Below are 18,237 nucleotides of genomic sequence, written 5' to 3'. Positions count from 1 at the left end.
AGGTCAAAGACTGAGCCACTGATTGAGCAATCTGTGCTGAAGCAGGATTATCCTTAAAACCTTACCTGTTGGGGTGGGCGGGGGGCCTGAGGACTGGACTCTCTGGCCTAATGATACAATGAAGGATATAACTGAATAAGAACGCTGCTTGTCAGTTACATTGTGAGTTTGCCCATTCTGACCATATATCCCGTGAACAATGAACCAAATACTTGAGATAAAAACTAGGAACATGCTCTAAACAGAATGCATGTAGTATGTAGCTAGCATGTAGCATGACACGTCACATACAGTAGAGGCAACGTTTATTCTAACATTTGCTGTAAACTAGCCGGGTTACATTCTGGGTATGTGCTGGGTATGTGCTGGGTGTGTGCTGGGTATGTGCTGGGTATGTGCTGGGTATGTGCTGGGTGTGTGCTGGGTATGTGCTGGGTATGTTCTGGGCTAGTTTGAGGCACGTTTAAGGCATTTCTGCATTGACTAACGACCCATAGGATTAACACAGCAGGGATCCCTGGCAGTCCAATTCAGTTTGAATGGGACTGCCAGGGACCCCCGCTGTTAATCTGATAGGCCATTAATCAATGCAGAAATGCTAGGGCTAGTTTAAGGAAAGTTTAAGGCATGTATTCAGAATGTACCTGGGTGTACCTGGGTCTTTTGGGGAATTGCCACTGGTTTTTGTTAGAATAAGAGTTGCCTCTACTGTACCAGTTACTCTCTTCTGAAACCTAGAACACATTGCAAAGCAAGGCAGGTCCATTTGGCAATGAAGGAGTTAAACAGAGGGGGAAAAGTAACTTTTTATTCTGAAGATGAACGGAGAATGAGGTTATCTGGAGAAAGAGAAATATTTTTCCTCACTGTTTATTTCTGAGGTTTCTCTTTATGGAAACATCCAGTCAAAATAGTGTAAAACTTTGGCAAAGCAAATATATAATCAGGGCTTTGGAGACAGCAATAATGTTTAAAAAAAGCAATCTACCATACTAACGGAATCTGGTATCAATTTGAAATGGAGTATAGTGCCTTTTCTAAAATATGAAAATATTACAAATGAACCAAATATGAAATTCCATCTGGTTACGACAGACATTTCCTTGAACTCTTGTTTATTACTTTTCTTTTCCACCAACCCTTAATAACTGTTATTGACATACCTAATATTTCTTTCCCTATACCAGAGCTGCCTGAGTCCAGTTACTGTAACTTCAATATACAACGGAATGTTTGTACAAGTGATATTAAAATATATATATGGGGGAAATCGAATCAGCCAGCAAACCAGATTAATATGACATCCTGAATCTGGAGATATTGATGGTTTCAGATTGTTATTTTACGTCACTTAATGTTACTTTGCAGCACTAATGTTTTTATGCAATTTGCTGTAAATTATGTTAGATTTTGAAAAATGTTATGAGTTGTCAGAAACCTTTTGTCTTTATGCCCATTCTCTCAATGTAGGGCCATCAATATGTGTAAGCGTGATTGGTGAAATAAATCTTCTGTGTTTGACTCTCCAAACAAAGATATTTTATATGTTTTAATTCTATACACTGCTGCCCCAAACAAATAGTTTTAAAGCTAGCGTTTAAAAAAGCTCCTTAGAATGTTTAAAACTGAGACTGTAATGAAATGTATTAATGTTTCAATGAAGCATACAACCATTTATAGGCATAACATTTGTTCACCAAGAAGAGAGATTTATTTTCTTTTACTTTTGATTACACATTATTAAATGTACCCTGCTGGAGTCAGCTTTCTTGTTTGAGGTTATAAAATGAGGTATTGTGTGTTGGATAGGTCTGCAAAGCTTTCACCAAGTTTGCGAACCATACAAAATTGGCCCTTTTTATTCACGAAAGAAATGTGCGTCTCAGAGTTCTCAAGCGATTCCCCAACCATCAATTCAATGGGCATTTTCATTGTATTTAACAATGTGAACTCCCGTCCAGACCCTAAAATAGGACTTCAGCTCTCTCTGATGATGCCAGGAAGCATCATTAAACAAAACTGAAATGCACATTGACTTAATGCGTGGCAAATAGCTTGTGAAGTGTGACTGAGCCGGTATTTATTGGTGAGACAGGTAGTTGATGGTAACAACGGACGACAACTGAGAATTGTTTAGCCCGTCAAAGTTCTGCAAACTGGTTTGGCAGAAATGGAATTTGGACAAAAACGGTTAAAAAGTTTGCGAAGACATTTTGAAAAATGTGTCACATGTGAAACGTACGTTGTAGAACAAATTAATTGTAGGTAGGAGGAGCTACAATACCATACTGCTTAGGTGGTAATTGGCATAATTGACCAAAAATTTTATTATATCAATGTCCGTTATGGCTACTGGGTATTTGAAGTGAAACTTCTTTGTGGCACCTAGTCAATTTTGATGGAACAAAACTCCTTCATGGAGACGAAAATGTGAAACGGAAATGACGTCACTCTCCTAAAGGCCGCTGCTCCCCCCACATGCCTGTGTAGGGAGATGGTGGAGCACTGCAAAGAATTAGGGCTGGAGGCAGATCCGTGAGAAGTAAAAATGCTTTATTCCAGATGCATGGTAGCAACAGCTACATTAAAAAGGGTCCTCTAACGCGTTTCGCGCTATGACAGCGCTTTATCAAAGAGTTACTGGGTATTTGAAGTGAAACTTCTTTGTGGCACCTAGTCAATTTTGATGGAACAAAACTCCTTCATGGAGACGAAAATGTGAAACGGAAATGACGTCACGCTCCTAAAGGCCGCTGCTCCCCCCACATGCCCGCTGTCAGATGCCACGCATGTGCAGTAGTGATGGCGCCGCTGACGGACGCCACGCATGCGCAGAAGCGGCTGGCATTGCTCGCGCATACTGCGCATCTGCAGCAGCGAACACCGCCTCAACTTCAACAAGTCACACAGACACAGACACATACACACACACAGACACACACATATTCACACACACAAACACACACATATTCACACACACACACACAGACACACACATATTCACACACACACACAGACACACATATATTCACACACACACACACACACGGAATTTACAGTTATGCGCAGAAATAAAATTACGTTCAAAATAATCTCAAAAAAATTATCTCAAAATAATCTCAAAAATAAAAATGGCTAAGAATAACACAGAAAGAGTGCGTGAGTATCGTGCTCGTACTAGGGCTACAAAAACACCAAAACAAACACCAATAAGTAAATAAAAATTCAATTTAACTCTCAACACCAATCCAGCCATACAGTACAAACTACAACATCTGGATCCACTATTAATGCGGTTTTTCAACGACATTTACATAGTTTACAATCGACAATATATTTATCTTACTTCAGTTATCATAACTCGATTATTTCATGTATTAAAAATAAAACTATACAATTGTAACATCTAAAAATGATTCAATTTTATTACAAACATCTATAACAACATCTAATATTATTGTTACTTTATATGTTGCTGACAACACACACAGAAGTTTCACTTACTATGCGCGTGCACAGCACACACACACACACACACACACACACACACACACAGCACAGCACACACAGCTTTTTATGTCCTGATATGTAAAACCATAGAATTCAAAGAGTGTGTGGTGTGTGTGGTGTGTGTGGTGTGTGTGTGCTGTATACACACACGAAAAGATATCCAAAGAGGAGCACACAGGTACTGTATACCGACAAAATAATTTATTAATTATATAAAAACAGGGGAGAATGATAAAACGGAGGGGGGCTCCAACCAGCCTTCTCAAATCACAGAGGGGACAGCAACAAACAGTACGTTCTTTCATGGGCAAACTCCACTCCCAGAAGACAGTTGTCAAAATGCGTTGGAGCGGGAGTTTTGGCTGGGGGACCCCTTTCTTCTCACCATGCTTCAGGGACCGTGTTTCTGTATCAATTGATCATTTTGGTGATGTATCAAGGACTGTGTTCTATGATGGACTGTGTTCTTCGCCTGAACTGACCTTTTTTTTTAAAGGATCCAATTACCAGAGCTGAATCTCCAAAGCTCTTGTCTTTTATTCGGGTTTTGGTTTCTCGGTTTTGACACACAGAATTAATCTTCACTTGGCGCTTAACGTGTAAATGTATATGTAGTATAATTAGGTTCACCCTACTGCAAAATGTCTTGTAATTTCGTATTCACTGCATTTGATCAAAATAGAACATCAATTCAGAGGCGACAGTGGGCGGAATTTATCAAAGCCCGATCGGCACTATCACGGCTGAATCGCCAGTACCAGCCATTAAAGTAAATTAAAGCATTTATTGCCAACTCGGGTGCGATAGTGCAGAATGCGCGTTGGTGGCTCCCGGATAATGTATTGTGTAATCCCGGGCATGCTGTGGAATTGTGTAATCTTCCCCACTGTGCTAGAAACATTGTAACCCAAGTGAACGTGTTAAAATGTGGCAAGTACAGTGCCATATGTAGGTAACTATATCTTTATTTATACAGCGCTTCCCAGCAGTATTTATGCATAACTTTGTTTCTCTGATGTTGGCGTTTACAATAGTTCATTTAAATAACCCATACTGTATTTATCACTTATTTGTTCATAGTGACCAAGGCACAGCCCTTTTAACATACAATATAGCAGAGGGCTTTAAGACACCCATTTGTAATCATGGTGTGACTGTTCAGCTCTCCTACAACACCCTACAGTACATTACTGACCCTGTGTCTCTTCCCCTTAAATTGGGCCCTGCACCAAGACACAATGATTCTGATATGAGCTAATGGTAATACAAAGACCCAGCTGACTCCAGCAGCATATGTGCTCCTATTACTTACCAATCATGCTAAACGTACCTTTTATTTCGCCGGTAGGGGCACAGATCTTGATGTCAGTAGGGGGTCTGCAAATTTGCTTTGCTACAAATACTCATTTTACCCAAATATGAAAATAATGAAAACCACATGTTCCCCTAAATCCACCATGCTATTGAGAACACATTTACCCATTTGAAAAACTTTGACCTAGTTTTTCTGTTCAAAAAGGTTAAACATATCTTAAAGCATTTAATAAATATGATTGCTATAAATGCAGCCTCAAGTTTATTGCTCATTTTCCAAGTCCCTGTCAACCAGATGTCTCTTGCAATGTAAAACAACAGAAATACATAAGAAATAATAAATTCGTACATCACCTATGTGTGCATGAGCCAGTGAAACATTCAATGAAAATGTGAACTTGCTGGAAAACATAGAGCACAAAATCCTCTAAATATTATTTACAATGATTGAGAGGCTTTTGATTTGGAAGTGTATTCTCTTAAGCTAAGTGCTCCGCCATACCATTTAGAAAATTCAATTGTTTCATTTAAAAATGTTCGCTGTCCAAAATTCTATGAAACCCTAATGTCTCCGTAGAAACACGTGGTATTAAACTGCTTACTGGGCGCCAAATGTAAAAAAAAAAATCTAATTTTACTAAGTAATTTCCTGATATTGTCTATCTACAAAGTAAGGAAAGAAATGATAATATTCAGAAGCATGAAATCTACTATTGATCTGGATCATATAGGAGGTGCCTATGCACCAAGCATCACCACATGTCAACCCCAATTGTGCTCGTGTGCGCCTCTGTTCTACGCTCAAACCGCGCCATCCGGTCAGCTTCGTCCCCAGATATATTATTTGTTTTGGCACACACGTACAGGAATAATATGTACTAAAACGGAACATTTCTGTGCGTCATAATCGGAACGTTAAAAGGAATCTCAATAGGGTTAGTGCGGATGTTTCATTTTATATATATATATATATATAAAATACATTTTGTGTTTATTTTCACAGTATGATTATTATAAATAATACTACAGGTGGTCCTCGCTTATCCGACGTAATGCGTCCTGCAAAACGCCGGGTAACGGACCGTCAGATTGCGGGTCCATGTTAATCGGCGGTAGTGACCGTTGGATAAGCGGTTCCGATGTCGGATAACGCGTCCAGCGAACTGCATTACGCGGTTTCGGATAAGGCGTTCAATGGAAAGCGCACCGTCGGACCCCGAGGACCACCTGTACATGGAAATGTATACTTACTAATACTAGTGTAGCCTAGTGCCCCTGGCTATGTGTTTCCCGGCCCTGACATGTAGGTCCTGGTAAGTGCAGGCAGTGTCAGTTAAATCCCTCCACATGGCCAGGGTGTGAGTCCGCTGGCACACTAGCAATATTGTTGCTATAGCCAGGTGCAGGCTGGATAGCAATTGGGAGCGTCATGCCGCTTGGGGGGGGGGGAGAGTGTAAGGTGTCACATGTAGTATGGTGTGACACCGGTACCTCCTCTAACACTGGCACCTCCTCTAACACCTGCCCAGTTTGGGGCAGCGTCACTAACCCCTCCTCAGGTATATAAGAGGCTCCTAACCCAAATTTAGAGGAGAACGATTCCAGGATGTAGTCTTCTCCCCAGTGAGTGAGGCGGGGTTCTGAATTACCCCATCAGGGGGTAAGGGGGTGGCGACTAGCCTCATGGACCTCAACGGCCTCGGGGTGACTAGTCAGGGAATGACAGCAATGCAATATGCGAGGGAAGATATGATATGGTGGTCGTGTAAGAAGTCCCTCGCTTGCAAGAGATGGAATCGGGTCCTGGCCCGCCAAATAAAAGGTGAACGGTTCCACTTCTCTGTGTCATTACTTAAACCGGGGGTTCCTGTAGGGAATACCATCTGCCTACAGCAGCTACCCTACAGGATGGAGGCGCTGCACCGAAGAAGTACCGATCTGTCCCGTTGCTATTCCCACTAACAGCGGAGACTCAGGCTTCCTGGCCTACAACAGGTGAGCTACTCAGCACCAGAGTACACGTAACATGGTAGATTTCGCTTAGGGGAGGGGGGAAAGGGTGTTACACTAGTTATAAATAATATTACACAAAAAATGTATGGTTACTAATACTAGTTATAAATAATATTATATGAAAATGTATAGTTACTAATACTAGTTATAAATAATATTACACGAAAATGTATGTTACTAATACTAGTTATAAATAATATTATATGAAAATGTATAGTTACTAATACTAGTTATAAATAATATTACACGAAAATGTATGTTACTAATACTAGTTATAAATAATATTACACAAAAATGTATGGTTACTAATACTAGTTATAAATAATATTATATGAAAATGTATAGTTACTAATACTAGTTATAAATAATATTACACGAAAATGTATGTTACTAATACTAGTTATAAATAATATTACACAAAAAATGTATGTTACTAATACTAGTTATAAATAATATTACATGAAAATGTATAGTTACTAATACTAGTTATAAATAATATTACACGAAAATGTATGTTACTAATACTAGTTATAAATAATATTACATGAAAATGTATAGTTACTAATACTAGTTATAAATAATATTACACGAAAATGTATAGTTACTAATACTAGTTATAAATAATATTACACGAAAATGTATAGTTACTAATACTAGTTATAAATAATATTACATGAAAATGTATAGTTACTAATACTAGTTATAAATAATATTACACGAAAATGTATAGTTACTAATACTAGTTATAAATAATATTACACGAAAATGTATGTTACTAATACTAGTTATAAATAATATTACACGAAAATGTATAGTTACTAATACTAGTGTAGCACTGCTTCCCCTCCGGGGAGATTTTGCCTAAGCTACAGGTATGTGTGGTGCTGGTTACCTGTGACGGTCCAAGAGAGATGAGCTTCCGCGATGTTGTGGGGAACAGGACAGGCTTTAGGTGATCCTCAGCTTCTTTTCATTTGGTTACAGCGCCTCCAGTCCCAGTAGGCTACAGCAGAGCTGCAGACACTGAAATGTATAGTTACTAATACTAGTTATAAATAATATAGCCTGGGTCCCCCTCATCCCCTGTTTGTCCCCTTACCTTTCCATCGGAGTATAGCAGCAAGGGAACTGCAAGTTCCAACACACCCAGGGGCTGCAGTCCACATGTTGCCAGGCAACCAATAGGGCTGAGAGATTCTGACAGTAGGGAGTGAGGCAGTCAGTCAGGAGTCAGTTTGTCAGTCAGTCAGGAGTCAGTTTGTCAGTCAGTCAGGAGTCAGTTTGTCAGTCAGTCAGGAGTCAGTTTGTCAGTTAGTCAGGAGTCAGTTTGTCAGTCAGTCAGGAGTCAGTTTGTCAGTCAGTCAGGAGTCAGTTTGTCAGTCAGTCAGGAGTCAGTTTGTCAGTCAGTCAGGAGTCAGTTTGTCAGTCAGTCAGGAGTCAGTTTGTCAGTCAGTCAGGAGTCAGTTTGTCAGTCAGTCAGGAGTCAGTTTGTCAGTCAGTCAGGAGTCAGTTTGTCAGTTAGTCAGGAGTCAGTTTGTCAGTCAGTCAGGAGTCAGTTTGTCAGTCAGTCAGGAGTCAGTTTGTCAGTTAGTCAGGAGTCAGTTTGTCAGTCAGTCAGGAGTCAGTTTGTCAGTTAGTCAGGAGTCAGTTTGTCAGTCAGTCAGGAGTCAGTTTGTCAGTCAGTCAGGAGTCAGTTTGTCAGTCAGTCAGGAGTCAGTTTGTCAGTCAGTCAGGAGTCAGTTTGTCAGTTAGTCAGGAGTCAGTTTGTCAGTTAGTCAGGAGTCAGTTTGTCAGTTAGTCAGGAGTCAGTTTGTCAGTTAGTCAGGAGTCAGTTTGTCAGTTAGTCAGGAGTCAGTTTGTCAGTTAGTCAGGAGTCAGTTTGTCAGTTAGTCAGGAGTCAGTTTGTCAGTTAGTCAGGAGTCAGTTTGCCAGTCAGTCAGGAGTCAGTTTGTCAGTTAGTCAGGAGTCAGTTTGTCAGTTAGTCAGGAGTCAGTTTGTCAGTTAGTCAGGAGTCAGTTTGTCAGTCAGTCAGGAGTCAGTTTGTCAGTTAGTCAGGAGTCAGTTTGTCAGTTAGTCAGGAGTCAGTTTGTCAGTTAGTCAGGAGTCAGTTTGTCAGTCAGTCAGGAGTCAGTTTGTCAGTTAGTCAGGAGTCAGTTTGTCAGTTAGTCAGGAGTCAGTTTGTCAGTTAGTCAGGAGTCAGTTTGTCAGTTAGTCAGGAGTCAGTTCGTCAGTTAGTCAGGAGTCAGTTTTTGAGTTGGAGCCAGGGCAGACAAGGGAAAGGGAGGGTCTGGGTGTCAGTGGCACTCAGACTAGGCTAGAACCTCCTCTTAGGTCCCAGATAGGTCCCAATCACATGAAGCGGGTGACTGCTGCATGGAAGGCCCCTTAGATAGGGACTCTTACCCATTTTACTATAGTGTCAGGGACACAAGGAAGACGCTTTGTGGTGATCGCTGTTGTGTTCTGGGACCAGACCACCGCGGCGTTAACAAAGACTCTTAAAGGTGAGACCCTTCTACCGGAGTCCACCCAATGCAGAGGCGGACGCCATCGCTGAGGGCCACGTCGCTGGATCAGACGGATCCTCATTTCTAAGTCGGCCACACCGAGTACTGGAGTACTCGGCAGGTACCTCAACAAGTGCACCAACAGTTCATGGGAGAGTGCTACTCCTTGCACTTTTGGGTGGGCTGGGCACTGGGGAAGGGACAGTAGGGTATTGGTGCCTAGCACCCAAAGTACATTTGGGACACTCGCTGGTGGTACTGGGCGGGGTGCTCATTATACTGTGATGTGGTGTTATGTTATGTTGCATAGCTGTTGTTATAAGTTACTGTTCAGTAAATACTGTTACATATACCCTTGTGTGCAATTACTGCTGTATTGTCTTGGGAGGGGCTATCCCACTGTGTGAGGATCCTTCCCAGGTGGAGGCGCTGTTAGTATATTCATTACACACACCCCAGGCTCCCAGTGGCGGAGGATCAGGCCTCCTGTTTGCCACTCAGGTAATTGCATCACACGTGGTCACCCTAGAGAAAGGGGGAAAGGGGGCTACAATAATATTACACTGAAATGTATAGTTACTAATACTAGTTATAAATAATTGTAACCCATGTTCCCCCCCCTCCCCGGTCGCAGATTGGACCTCTAGGGTGGAGTGAGGGCTGGCTACATGCTTGTTGGTGGTGCATACCTGTGAGGAACAGGAGGGCCTGAGTCTCCCACGTTGGTATTGGGGATAACAGGGACAGGCTTCTGGGGTATATGCCTTCATCTTTAGTGGTGGTGGTGCAGCGCCTCCATCTCTGGTGAAACCTAGGGGATAGGCTGGAATCCTCCCAGAGAAGCCCTGGTCCCAGGGCGAGAGATTCCAATCTCACACACAGTCTCTTTGTATAAAACAGCAATGTCTCTTTATTATCCTTACAACAGCACACAGAAGCAGTTCATGCACAGCAGCAGTCCATATGCAGTGTACAGAATGTTGACCTCCTCTCCTTTTCCTCCAAGCTGTATCCCTGCAGGATGGGCTGTATGGGGTTCCAATATCCCCCCGACACTCACCCCTAGGGTATACCCTCTGGGTGAGGCAAGATTCCCCCCTCACCCCTTGAGCAGGGTGAGGGGCATTGGTCCACAGCACTACAGTGCTATCAGCTCTACTAACGGTGCTGAGCGTCTCCTCTCCTGTCTCCTTCAAACTCCCAAACCATATTCTCTCTCTGCTCCCAGGACAGAACTACTTGTCACTTACAGGAACAGGCAGAACTAACTTTAGACAGCCCCACCCCTCATGATGTCAGCAGGACCTCCCCCTCTGTTACTCGCCAGCAGACAGAGTCAGGGGCCTGCCTCTATCACTCAAGGCAGGGCTTGACGGGGAAAAACCCATGATAACTACTGGAGGCCTGCCCTTAACAGGACTTACACCAGTAGGAGAAAGATATATAGCCCCCATTTCTTACCGGGGCTACATAATATTACACTGAAATGTATAGTTACTAATTAATGCTATTTATAAATAATATTACACTGAAATGTATAGTCACTAATACTAGTGTTCATTTAAATTGTATCAGTCAGGTATTTAACATGCGTCAAACTTTTATTTCAAATAACAAATGATGTGTCTTATATACGAGGTTTTCATATACTGTATAGTAAACACATTTTAAGGTTTACAACAAAAGACAGGGGTGCCAAATGCTGCATCCATTTGACAAACCATATAAAGTAATAAATATAAAGTTTAAATACTTCAATAATAATAATAATATTTACTTGGTTATTTAGTTAAACCCTTTGGCCAAAGCATCATAAGCCTGCATACCAAAGGTCAAGGTATAACCAAAATTAATGCAGGTCCTACACTACACTGTGAACCCTTCCTTTTACCTCTGTATGAGGGGAAGCAACCACAGTGAGTCCTGTTCTTTGCAGCAAAGTGAAAAGACCTCCCAGGTTAAAAAGGTGGGGAGGGGTGAGCTCTGGGGGGAGGTGCCACCTACCTCCATACAACTGTTACCAGTCAGAAATTGATTAACACACACACATTCCCATCTAGCTCAAACTCCCACACCCACCACATCATGAATATATATTTATGTCAAAAAGAGTGCTACTGGGCGTGGCAAATGTATACAACAAGGTTTAAGGTCTGTTTGACTTTTTAGACCTAAAATTTATGACGCACAAAAAAATCTAAAATAAATTCTAATAGGCCCCAAGATCTCTTAGGCGACCATCAGGGGGTCCGATTATGAAGGCAAAATGCAATTCTGCAGAAAACAAACTAGATCTATTAAATCCTATTGATTTCAATAGAATTTCCACGTTCCCCCCAATATTGCGCTACTTTTGCCTTGACACACAGAACCCTAAGGGGTTAATTGTATATATGATAAAGTCAATGCAAATTATTTGTACCAGATTAATCAAAAACTCCAATTAAAACCAATAAGACCTTTTTTCTTTGATATTACTGGTGCAATTTGTTTGTCTTCATTCTGTAGCCAGGAGGGTTTGGTAAATCACTCACAATTACTGTTATTACTACCCTTGCAATCAGGAGTTTAGTCAGGACTATCTTACATGTTACATCTCATGTTAGCCAGGACTATCTTACATGTTACATCTCATGTTAGCCAGGACTATCTTACATGTTACATCTCATGTTAGCCAGGACTATCTTACATGTTACATCTCATGTTAGCCAGGACTATCTTACATGTTACATCTCATGTTAGCCAGGACTATCTTACATGTTACATCTCATGTTAGCCAGGACTATCTTACATGTTACATCTCATGTTAGCCAGGACTATCTTACATGTTACATCTCATGTTAGCCAGGACTATCTTACATGTTACATCTCATGTTAGCCAGGACTATCTTACATGTTACATCTCATGTTAGCCAAGACTATCTTACATGTTATATCTCTTAATGCTGCTGCCAGAATCACTACTCTTTCCTAAATCTGTCTCCGCGTCTCCCTTGCTGAAATCCCTCTCCTGGCTTCCTTTCAAATCCCGCATCTCACACTCAATTCTCCTCCTCACTTTTAAAGCTTTACACTCTTCTTCTCCTCCTTACATCTCAGCCCTAATTTCTCGTTATGCACCTAAAACGTGTGCTCACCACAAACAGGACTGGACCGCGAGGATGAGGTGGGGATGTTGCTAACCACCGACCTGCACCCGAGCAACCAAGTCCGGAGTGCAGAGCAAAGGTCGAGTAGCCGGGTCAGGGTAGGAGATGGTAGAATGGTCGTGGTACCATGTCTAGGATAGGAGAGGTCGGATAGTCGTAGTGCGGAGCCGGGGTCCAGGAGTAGAGAAGGTAGAAGTCCAAATACGAGCCGAAGTCAAACAGGAGCAAGGAAGGCAAGGCAAGGGTTAAACAAGGCAACGGCAAGGCAACAGGATGCTTGGGGCAAGCACTTCGTCACATAAACAGAAGTTTATGCTCAGCCAACGTGCAGAAGGGCTGGCTGAGCATTTAAGGACCAGGTAGCCAATAGCTGGTTAGTACAAGGCTGCAGAGTAATGAATGAGAACCGCTCCCTCACACATTCAGTCCACTGATAGGCAGGGGCGGGGAGAAGAGAAATAATTAGAGAGAGCCAGACTTCTCAGAGCCGTGCGGCGCCTGCGCGTAGCTTGTGTGCGATGCGCCTCACCCGCGATGTCACGAGGCGGAGCCTGAGCGCGGTGCGTGCAGTGTCCTCCGGCTTTGTAGTGCGGTGTGCGTCATGTGTCTTATCGCAGGGCGTGCCAGGGGGGCGGAGCCTGGACACTGTGCGTGCGGTGTCCTCCAACCTTGCAGCGCGATGTGCATCACCCGTCTCATCATAGAACGCATAACGGGGGCAGGGTCGAAGCCCCATCCTCGTAACACCATCCCGACTCTTGCGTTCTGCTCAAGGATGTCTTCTCTCTACCCCTTTGTATCTAAAGCCCTCTCCCACTTAAAACCTTTCTCACTGACTGCCCCACACCTCTGGAATGCCCTTCCCCTCAATACCCGACTAGCACCCTCTCTATCCACCTTTAAGACCCACCTTAAGACACACTTGCTCAAACGAGCATATGAGTAGCACTGTGGATAATTCTGGACACATGATACATAAACCTTGGCCCCCTGCAGACGCACTTACCAAAACGCCCTCCTACTGTCTCTGTACGTTCTTCCTACATACTAATTTGATTATAAGGGACTCCTCTTCCTAAATGTTACTTTTATGTCTGAAGCACTTATTCCCATGATCTGTTATTTGTATTATTTATTTATATGATTGTTATATGTTTTACTGCTATGTACATTAATGGCGCTATATATATTAAGACATACATAGATACATACATATTAGCCAGGAATATCTTACATATCTCCCCCCTCCCCCCCCCCCCCCCTCTACCGCCCTCTGGGAGATTATGGCTATGCGACTGCCTAGTGTGGTGCTTGTTACCTGCGTGGTAAGATGAGTTTCCCGCGATGGTGTGGGGGGTACAGGGCAGACTTGTAGGGATCCTTCTGGTTCTATTCTTCCCGTTATGAGCGCCTCCAGACATAGGGGGCTTCAGCATGACTGAAGGGGGTCCCCGCTATGACAATCCTTACTCTCAGCTACCTTCCTCCATACAGACTGCAGCGGAGCCAGAAGTACAAATGAGGATGTTCTTTATTTCTGCCGCCACTGTGGCGTTTTTGCAGCGTGGGCTTCAATTGGATAGGGTGGATCCCTGGCTTCTGGATGGTACTTGCCTGCGCGGAATGAGGAGGCCTGGCTGGATTAGATTAGTGCCTCAGCCCATGAGGGGCTGAGCACATGTCTCACTCCCGGCTGGGAGGAGACACTGCAAGCTCCTGCCCCATGCAGGGGCAGGCTGGAACCAACTCCAACACTAAGGCTAAGGCCCCGGTATCTCCGCTGCAACGCGCGCCCGCGAGATTGTCGGCGCGTGCAGCCGATTCCCTGGTCTGCAGCTCATAGCAGGAAGAGAGACCGGGGGGGGGGGTGGCGTGACGGGGGAGTGACGGGGGCACGGCCATGACGTCACACGGCAGGTTCGCCCTCATTGGCTGAACCGCCAGGGGGCCGCCCCGTATCGCTCAATTCTATTGAGAGCAGGAGCAACTCTCGCCCCAGCGCTGCGGCCCCCCCTCGCAGCGGGCCCAGCGCCATTGAGGGGAGGGCTCTCATCCGTGCAGCGTCCGCCACAGCGGACGCTGTACTAGGCAGCGGGGTCAAGGCCTAACTAACTCAAGGTCTCACCCGTAAGGGGCTGAAATGAGCTATAATTTAGGCATTTTCTTCCTGCAGCTCAAAGAGGGAGGGCCCAGTATCTGTACCACCAATGGCTATCACAGACCCGTGTCAACTGCTCTCCTGTCACTCAGGAATTCAGCATGAGGAGGGGGAAACCCCCATAGGCTAGCCTGTCACTGTCTACATCTGATTCGAACTTACATGACACGGGTAGGTAGAGAGCTAGCTGGACCAGCCACACTATACATGTTATATCTCATGTTATATCTCATGTTACATCTCATGTTAGCCAGGACTATCTTACATGTTATATCTCATGTTAGCCAGGACTATCTTACATGTATATCTCATGGTATATCTCATGTTAGCCCGGACTATCTTACATGTTCTCCTAGTTTAGCTAGAGCGGCACCGTGACTGTCCTACACCCCATGTGCAGGGACATGCAGTATAATCTCAGCTGAACAAAGACTGTAGATACCTGTATAATCACAGCAAGGTCTCTATAGAAGAATCACTCTCCCCGTGACGTAGGAAATCTTGACATTTCAATTTACAGATGCATTGATGTTCCATAAAGGAGGACAGAAGTAAATCCACTTCCAATTGAGCAATTTCTCTCATTGCGAGACTTTATCGTGTTTCCAGTGGTAATTCTATGTGTTTTTCTATGTGTTGCTTCTATAACTGCGTTCAGAGCGACCAAAGGAATTCTGCTTCTGTAACCTGTGACTGCAACATCAACTCAACACCAATACACACTGCCTGGTAACCTTGCTCCTTCCACGGAATCCCTCACCGCTGCCTCACCACCATCACTCAGCCAAGCACGCTGCTGTACAGTATATTTAGTGTGTATATAAGAATCATTCCACTGTATTAATGCTTATTCATAATGTGCTGTGTTGAGGCACACCACAGGTCACTGCCACATACCTTCTGATTCCTCACTTTCTGAAATACTTTTTACTTCTTCATTTAGTAAAGGATGGGAAGATAAAGGAAACATACCTCTGGTTTCATGTTGCACAACTGCGAGTATCTGTCATTTAGGGGTCATTAACAACTAGCTGAAGGAATGAACTGTCTGAGGATACATGCTGTCAGTGTGCACAGATTGTACAGACAGCGCTGCACTTTCACACCCATTCGTTAGCCCAGAGTGGCGTTTCTCCGCACATGAACAGTTCTCTCAAAGCTTTCTCAATAATGTTTTATTAAATAATATAAGTGTTTTCTATATGTAATAGACTGGGATTTACAAAGGTATTTATAGAGACAGTAAAATGTCTCAAAAGCTTTACAAATGAAATGTAGTAATGATTGACAATATTTTAGCTGTGACTGAGCACAAATACAGCTCCATGCAGGGATCGGAGAGGCGGTACTGTACACAGGGATCGGAGAGGCGGTACTGTACACAGGGATCGGAGAGGCGATACTGTACACAGGGATCGGAGAGGCGATACTGTACACAGGGATCGGAGAGGCGATACTGTACACAGGGATCGGAGAGGCGATACTGTACACAGGGATCGGAGAGGCGATACTGTACACAGGGATCGGAGAGGCGGTACTGTACACAGGGATCGGAGAGGCGATACTGTACATAGGGATCGGAGAGGTGATACTGTACATAGGGATCGGAGAGGCGATACTGTACACAGGGATCGGAGAGGCGGTACTGTACACAGGGATCGGAGAGGCGATACTGTACACAGGGATCGGAGAGGCGATACTGTACACAGGGATCGGAGAGGCGATACTGTACACAGGGATCGGAGAGGCGATACTGTACACAGGGATCGGAGAGGCGATACTGTACACAGGGATCGGAGAGGCGATACTGTACACAGGGATCGGAGAGGCGATACTGTACACAGGGATCGGAGAGGCGATACTGTACACAGGGATCGGAGAGACGATACTGTACACAGGGATCGGAGAGGCGATACTGTACACAGGGATCGGAGAGGCGATACTGTACACAGGGATCGGAGTGGCGATACTGTACACAGGGATCGGAGAGGCGATACTGTACACAGGGATCGGAGAGGCGATACTGTACACAGGGATCGGAGAGACGATACTGTACACAGGGATCGGAGAGGTGATACTGTACACAGGGATCGGAGAGGCGATACTGTACACAGGGATCGGAGAGGCGATACTGTACGTAGGGATCGGAGAGGCGATACTGTACACAGGGATCGGAGAGGTGATACTGTACATAGGGATCGGAGAGGCGATACTGTACACAGGGATCGGAGAGGCGATACTGTACATAGGGATCGGAGAGGCGTTACTGTACATAGGGATCGGAGAGGCGATACTGTACATAGTACAGGTGCGATCGCTGAGAACGTCCATTGCAGTTGCCAAGAAAAAAACATCAGTCAAATAAGTGTAAAAGAATGTTTCAGTACAGAAGATGTTTATAGAAAGTATTATAAATATGATCATCGTAACCCCATGATCGTTTTGTAAGGTTTTATAGAAACTTCTTAACTAGCCTGACCACACACTCCTTCCCTTCTTCATTCCTTCGTATGATATTATTTGTGTTATGCCTAATTTATGTGGCCTTCTTCTGTACAATGTACAAAAGCACCTCAGGTCCCAGCACGTCGGGATTCTCTGCCCTGCAACAGTTTCATCTCTCGTCACGCAATGTGTTATCAAACGACATACTTTAATCGCACAAAGAAAAGATCAAGCTACATAAAGCTTTCCTCAAGGCTGAGGCACTGTACTAACTGATCCATACTTACGTTGGAGAGCTTTACACGGGTGCATGTGATATAAATATATGTTCCACACCACCATGGAAGCAGCATCTCACAGGAAAGAAATGCTGCAATTCAGAGTTGAGTGACACTAATGTTTGAAAACTGCTGTACAGTTTGTCTATATAAACTGATTGTCCTTGTTATACGCAGTGAAAGCGGTATCATTTCAGTATTAAAATAGTGATACTAGATACTAAAGCAGGGGTAGCCAACTCCAGTCCTCAAGTGCGACCAACAGGTCAGTTTTTAAGGTAATCACTGCTTCAGCACAGGTGAAACAGTCATTGACTGAGCCACTGATTGAGCCACCTGTGCTGAAGCAGGGATATCCTTAAAACCTGACCTTTAGTGGCCCTTATGGACTGGAGTTGGCCGCCCCTGTACTAGAGTGTATCTGGTTTATTCACTAAGCAATGTAACACAATTTGCACGAGAAGAGAGAGAAGAGCACAGATAGCGTCTCTCTCCCTGCAAACCTTCACAGGGCTTTCTTCTAATGAAGCCCTAGAAAGGTACTGCTTCTGACACCAATCTGACCTTGTATGAAGGCCTCAGGGCAGAATAGGGGGAAAAGACAGCTAAATCCCACCATGTTTGGTCTTGTCAAATTGCTACTTTCCAGTATACAGTACAGTACCTAATACAGGGGGGCGCAAACTTTTTTCCCTGCGCCCCCCTGCCGGCTGTCCCCTCACTCCCGCGCCCCCCCCAACCCCAACTTACCCTCGCTCCGGTGTAATGACGTCACGTTGCCATAGCAACGTGACGTCACATGACCTCGCAGCGTCATTTTGACGCCGCGTTGCCATGGCGACGCCGGGAGGAAGCCGCCGGAG

General features: G+C 44.0%; 1 long non-coding RNA gene across 2 annotated transcripts in view; it reads right to left on the bottom strand.

The window, feature by feature from the left end:
- LOC142503350 (uncharacterized) overlaps window positions 1-8,168 on the bottom strand; it is a 29,217-nt gene extending 21,049 nt beyond the window's left edge. Inside the window, exons 1-2 of one of the 2 annotated variants that reach the window (XR_012803966.1) lie at window positions 7,937-8,168; window positions 7,730-7,860 (exon numbers count right to left, since the gene is read on the bottom strand). This is a non-coding gene — a long non-coding RNA (uncharacterized LOC142503350). The other variant, XR_012803965.1, reaches the window with a different exon arrangement.
- Window positions 8,169-18,237: the final 10,069 nt, after the last annotated feature.

This window comes from Ascaphus truei, chromosome 10 (assembly GCF_040206685.1).
Source record: "Ascaphus truei isolate aAscTru1 chromosome 10, aAscTru1.hap1, whole genome shotgun sequence".
Classification (NCBI taxonomy): Eukaryota; Metazoa; Chordata; class Amphibia; order Anura; family Ascaphidae; genus Ascaphus; species Ascaphus truei.
The sequence above is the reverse complement of the archived record's forward strand: the minus strand, read 5'-3'. Positions and strand labels throughout refer to the sequence as shown.